Here is a 6,481-nt window from a genome sequence, read left to right on the forward strand (position 1 = left end):
AAGGAAGGAAGGAAGGAAGGAAGGAAGGAAGGAAGGAAGGAAGGAAGAAGGGAGGGAGGGAGAGAGGAAGGAAGGAAGGAAGGAGGGAGGGAGGGAGGGGGAAGAAGGAAGGAAGGAAGGAAGGAAGGAAGGAAGAAGGAAGGAGGGAGGGAGGGAGAGGGAAGGCGGAAGGAAGGAAGGAAGGAAGGAAGGGAGGGAGGAAGGGAGGGAGGAAGGAAAGGAGGGGGGAAGGAAGGAAGGGAGGAAGATAGTTCAAATATAAATTTCTAGCACACAGAAGACTCCCCTTGGGATGGAAACATCATAATCCAGCTGGCTCTCCGTTCATATCCTTTTCTCCCACACAACATGGGGTGGTCGTCCCCCCTGAGCAAACTACATGAGTGAGTCTGGTCATGTCCAATCAGGTTCTATCAAGAAAACAGCAACAGTTTCCTGAACCTTCAAAAGCCAGCCTATTTGACAGGCATCGAGATATGGCCAGATCTTTGCTGTGGGTCCAGCTAAGAGATAACTCCATGCAACCATTTCTTTTTAAGACACTGAGACAGGGCAACCCCATTCCCTGGACTAAAGCAAAGTCCTCTTTCTGTTGAGTATTCTAACTACAGGAGGAAGACCGTGGGAAAGGAACTTGGAAGGAAAAAAGCATTGCTACCACGAGCACATGTATACAGTGCTCTGTGCCTCATGCCCTGAAGGCAGCGAAATGCTCTTACACAATGATTGGCACTAGATGTTGCCAAAGTGAACGTCTGCGCGTTGTTTGCTGCATAAATACCGATTAAACAAGCCCCGCAGCAGCTTCAACCTGCCCAGCCAACTTTGAAAAGAGCACATCTCTCCAGACCTCTAACTTTCTCCTGCAATCATTAGAGCTCAACTCTTCCTTTTATCTATTCCTTTTGGATTTAGATGTTTTTAGCATTATTAAGTAGTAATAATTTGTAAAAGGAGCAGGAGGGCAGAACTAGCTAGCACAAACCAAGTAGAACAAATGGAGCCTAATTAACTGTACAGAGCTGTGTTCTCAGCATCTTTTTCTTTATTCTGGATAAATCCTCTCCTGGGGAGCCTCCCCTCACCTATTTCTCCCCATATCCCTGATTTAAAAGCAAGAATTCTTTGTCTTTATCTCAAGTATGATACAACCTGTAGTTGACTTTGAAATGGGAAAATTACATTTAAAAGCTTACTTCATCTTCCCCGATGGGTAAGGCTTTTCAAAATTATCAAACCACATATTTTCAAGAAACAGGCAATGAACTCCACACAGCTGGTTCTGTCTCCGACAGAGATCTTTGAGGACATTATTCACAAGCAAGGGACCAAGGTACACTAAAGTGGTTTCTGTAGCCATTTGCAATTACTGACAATTTCATAACGGAAAATGGAAATTATAGTCAAGTGCAATAAACTGTTTATCCAAGATCTACCTGCTGGTGGCTCTTTTTTCTCTTTTTATTTTTTTCTTTCAAGCAAAATACCAGCTATCATCGGAATGCATTTCTCCCGTTTGTGATTTTCCTTATCGATACCTCCACCACCAACCCTGTTTTCCAGTTCTGATGTTGGCAGGATTTGTATTCAATCGCGGTCGTGGCCGAGACAGTAGTGTATTCTTGGATGTTTGCGAGACTCCCACGCCGTCAGGTCTGTGGGAAAGGATCACCCCCAAATGGCAAATAGGGCATTTCCTCCTCGGGCGGGACTCGCTCCGGGGACTGAGGGTTTGGGGCTTCTGCAGCTGGCGGGTGGGTCTATATTCACCCCTGCCCTCCCGGGCGCGCAGACACCCTCTGATCCCCGGCCCCGGGGGAAACAATTCTTCAGGGAAGCGTCGAGGGCGCCGTCTTGCGCAGTTGGCTGACTCGCACACCCCTCCGCATTTCAGGTGCACCGAGGAAGCGTGTCAGACGGGGTTTTGGGGGGCGGGGACTCTGTTACATTTTCACCAACTGTACGAACCTCAGAGGATCTCCGAGCTGCTTGGCAGAGCCCCTGGGCTCGCTCTCGGCGCGGCTCAGAGGGTTCTCCGCCTCTGCCTCTATCTCAGCCCGCAGCCACTCACCCCGCCCCCGCTCCCCTCTTCCCTGCAGCATCTTTATTTTTCTTCTCTGTTCCTTCGTCTGTTGAACCCCGGCTCCGGGTAGAACCAGGCCCTTAGGAGAAGTACCCGGTTCCTCTTGCCTTTCCCGCGCCGCCGGGGTATTCCGGCGCCGCCCCAGTCCCCCGGCGCGCCCGGGGATCCGGGCTCCGCGCGCTGCAGGGCAGGGAGCGCCTCCGCCCCCGCCGCACCTGGCCGCCGCGAGCGCCCACACCCCGCGCGGGTCCCAGCCAAACTGGGGCCACGCTGGCCGCAGGTGCTTCGGAGGCGCTGTCGGGGGCATTGCCTTTGTCGTTTAAACTCAAGATGCCCGAGACCATTACTCCTCCTCCCACCCCCAGCAGAACACGGAACTCCAGTGTTTTCCTGAAAGCCGCAAAAGGGGGGCGCGGAAACCCCAACCTCGCCGGGCTAACTCGGGGAACGCATGCTCAGGCATACCACACGTACGCTGTGTGGGGATGTGGGGGTCTCGAGAACCCCCAAACCACCCGGCTTCCCCCGCGACCCCCATCTTCCCTAGATCCTGCTTAGACATTCATCCAGCCCCACGCTCAGGAAGGCGGGGGTTACCCCAACTCATCCCGGAAGCCTCTAACTTCGGAAATCCCTCCCGTTAGTTCGCGGAACGGAGGTACCTCGTCATCTCGGCGGGGCAAGTCCGGATTCCGCCAGGGCAGATCCAGGAGGTCACACGGGGCAGGCAATCCGCGGAAGGAGCGCTTTACAATCCTGCCGCCGCACGCCCCATCCGAGCACCCTAGGCGCGCCTGCCCCTTCCCGTCACCCTTCAGTCTCCCATTCGCCGACTAAACTTTTGGGGGACCACATCTCCAAGCCCTGGGAGTTCCATGCTAAGCCTGCCTCTTTTCTGAACCTCCTCACTGGAATGTAATCATGGGAAGATAAGAGGGGTGGCTGCCTTGTTCTTTGCAACGTAAAATCAACAGACACCCAATCAAGCTCCGATGCCCGGCCAGCCCCTCGCCCCCTGGTGCCCACTCTCCCTCGCCTCTCATTCCCGTCACCTCCGCCCACCAGTTCTCTCCCGGACCCCGGGTGTGCAAGGCCATCTACTTGTGCCCAGGAAAAGCAAATCACTAAAGTGATCTGGGAAGGAACGGTGCACCTGGCTGTCCACTGAACGGTTTTAGGGAAGAAAACGAAAAGGGGAATCAAAACGGGGGAATTCTCTTTTATCCTCAAGCACAGCCTTTGGGGAGAGTTCGGGGGTGGGGAATTTTTTTCCTGTGGTTCGGCACTTGCTCTTCTCTTTTCCTCTCTCCGCTGCTCGGCGAGCCTTACCCTGCTCCCCACAGAGGGCGCGGTGAGGAAGCCCGCGGGGGGCCCGCAGCTCCATGTCAGCGCCGCCAACGCCGCCGCCGCCGCTCTAGGAGAGCACCGCGGCCGCACTTGTGGCTGGTCTCGGGGCTGAGGGGGCTGAGCTGGCCCAGCCGGCGCCAGGTCTCTTCCATGTGAATAACAAATACTCCCACCGGCGGCCGCGATTGGCCTGCTCCCGGCGCCTCCAGATCCTCCGCCCGCGGCCATTCACCCGGCGCGGTGCGGGGAGCCGCGGCCGGGATCGCGCCCGGGATCGCCAATCGCTTTGCGCCAACCAGTCACTTCGGGAAGCAGGAGGAGGAACCCCGAGGGGCGGGAGCCCCTGGATTTCGGATTTCGGTGTCTCGGTTCTGCCCGGGTACGGGCAGGGAGAGGGACACTCGACCGGCGGCGGATTCCCCTCCGCGCTTCATCAGCCCTCAGCGATGCGGGGACCAGAAATGTCAATAGTTCTGATTTTAAAAATCACTGCATCCGCCCCGCCCCCGACAAAAAAAGGGAGGACCCAAAGACTGGGGGTGGGGCGGGGAGGGTAGGAAGAAGTGCAGGCGGCTGTAAGTAGGAGTAAGGCTGTGAAGGAGAGGAGCGCCTCCGACTGCCAGACGAGCCCGGGACACGCGCGGGAAGCGCAGCACGAAGGCCACCCGGAGCACGTAGTCGGGACCACGAGCCCGGGGCTCGCCTTCGTGAGCAATGGGTCACGAAAAGGGTCACCGTGAAGAATACACGGCAGACGGCATGTGTCCCGCCCCACGCTTTCTTGTTGGGGATGCTCAGAGTAAAGCCTTCAGCTGCGCGCTTCCCCTGCAAAGTTTGCTCGCGCCGCGCTACCGCTCGGCCATTTATCCTGCCCCGCGGCTCTCGGGGCGCAGTCTACAGAACCCCCGCAGCCCGAGCATGGACGGAAGATCGGGCCGCTGCGGGCCCTGCGCAGAAGGGGGCGCGGGCCGGCACGGTGACCGGCATCTTATTGAGCTGATTCAAGCAACTGCAGATACGGGGCGGGAAAATCCTGGGGACCCACGCCACGCAGCTCCTGGATTCCCGAGGGGAAACTCAACCGATGGAAGCCCGCCGGACTCGACGGGCACGGTCCAGAGGCACTCTCCACAAGTTACTGCCCAGGCACCCCGCACCTGCCCGGGGCGAAGGAAAGGAGCCGCTCGCCGCCCAGCGCCCGGGAAGCTGCGGCCCGCCCGACCTTGTGTTAGTGAGAAAGTTCCATCTAGAGGCGGCCGCGCGCAACTGCAGCCGGCGCCGCAGGCCTGACCTTCCTTGGCCGCCCGGTGAGCCAGGGAGGGAGTGCCGCCTCTCCCCACCTCCCAGACAGCGCGGGAACGCTGGGGCAGAGCGGGACAGCCAGCAGGAGATGGGGAGGATGGAGGAGGGGAGGACAGGCCCGGTGCAAGGCAGGCCCTCTACCCCCGGTCGCATCTCTGCAATGAATTCCAACTTCCTAAGCATCATGAACTTCATAAGTATCATGACAGGTACCTTGCGTTATTCTGTATATTGCTTCTCCGGCGTGGGCTTCTTTCATTCTCACACCAACTCTGAGGTGATCAAAATTATTAAGTCCACTCTACAGATGAAGAAGGAAACCGAGGCTTAGAGACACAGCGAGAAAGCACTAGAGCCAGAAATCAGAGCAGCCTGGCTTCCAAGCCCCATACACACTTTCTCTCTGGGGCTGTTGCTTTTCCTAAGGCTGGTGTTAGGGTACCAAGTTTCCTCTTTCATAAAGCCACCCTCGCCCTTTGTCACTTAGGAAAAAAATCTACAGGTTTCCAGCCCAGGAGATCTCTTCTCCTTTCATTTCCATGTCTTCGCATTCCTTTCCCTTCCCTCTCTCATCACCACATGAGGAGCTAGCTATTCGATTGTAGAATCATTATTTTATGGCTGCAACCGCCTGGAGGGAGGATGGAGAGTTTGGAGAGATAAAATAGGCTGGATCCCGTGTCCTCAAGTTTCTATACCGGGATCCTCAATTCACTGTGAACGCACAGCACAGCCTTGAGGGAGTGACCAGGGGGCAGTGCAGCCTGGGGCAGGGAAGGTGCAAACAGAGAAGGCGGCTTCATTGATACAGAGATGGGGCTGGGAGGGCTCATGGGTCACATGCCTGCCCATGAATTTGGGGAACTTTCTTATGAACTGGAAGAGCTCCCTCTTCCCCCAGAAGTGTGAAGGTAAGCTGAGCAGCCTGATGTCCGTAGTAGACAGCCCACCCCCGCCACACACTGCAGACTGGCGCCATCTGACTCAGCAGAGTAATGCAGGTGTGTGAATAAGTCCCTCTGTAAACCCTTTTCTATGTGTGCCTTAATACATTTGTGGGGGGGGACTTCCCTGGTGGTCCAGTGGTTAAGAATCCGTCTTGCAATGCAGGCAACTCCGGTGGTTCGATCCCCGGTCAGAGAACAAAGATCCCATATGCCGCGGGGCAACTAAGCCCACGCCACAACTAGAGAGCCCAAATGCCACAACTAAGACCCGACGCAGCCAAAAATAAATAAATAAATATTGAAAGAAAGAAAGGAGGAAGGGAAGAAGGAAACATATGTCTCTTCTTAAAAGAAAAAAAAAATGGGGGGGAAAAGGACATGAAGGAGAGGGCAGGCAGAGCAAACCCAAAGGTACCCTGTACCCACAGAGCTGCTGACAGCACCGTAGTCCTCAGCGTCTGCTAGAGGCCAGCTCTGGCCCCAGGAGTATTGTCACCCAGGTGAGCATGGAGGGCAGCACCCCGGCACTCTGGTGGGCCCATCTCAGGAACAAGGACAGCACAGCTGGTTGTGGCTTTGGAGGCCTGACAAGACTGAGTGAGCTACTCAGGAGAGAAATGCCTAATGAGCCTGCTCTTCCCCTTCCCCTACTGATCGCTACCTGCAGAGAACTGGGGTCCTGCGTGCACATCGTGGCCTTTTCCGGTGCAGCCCTCTGAGAGATGAGCAGAATTGGTCTCTCCTAGGGAAAGTATAATTCTGACGTTCGGTTTTACATCACCTTTAACTCTTGAAAGTGAGA

At 55.9% G+C, this 6,481-nt stretch overlaps 1 protein-coding gene across 1 annotated transcript in view; it reads right to left on the reverse strand.

Annotated features, from left to right (window-relative positions):
* GRM8 (glutamate metabotropic receptor 8) overlaps positions 1–2,993 on the reverse strand; it is a 755,282-nt gene extending 752,289 nt beyond the window's left edge. Inside the window, exon 1 of the mRNA XM_029233599.1 lies at positions 2,746–2,993. The gene's annotated coding sequence lies outside the window, so the exon portion shown is untranslated. The remainder of the gene's footprint in view (positions 1–2,745) is intronic.
* Between the last annotated feature and the right edge of the window lie 3,488 nt (positions 2,994–6,481).

Source organism: Monodon monoceros, unplaced genomic scaffold, assembly GCF_005190385.1.
Source record: "Monodon monoceros isolate NGI ecotype Baffin Bay Population unplaced genomic scaffold, NGI_Narwhal_1 Super_Scaffold_2, whole genome shotgun sequence".
NCBI classification, from domain to species: domain Eukaryota; kingdom Metazoa; phylum Chordata; class Mammalia; order Artiodactyla; family Monodontidae; genus Monodon; species Monodon monoceros.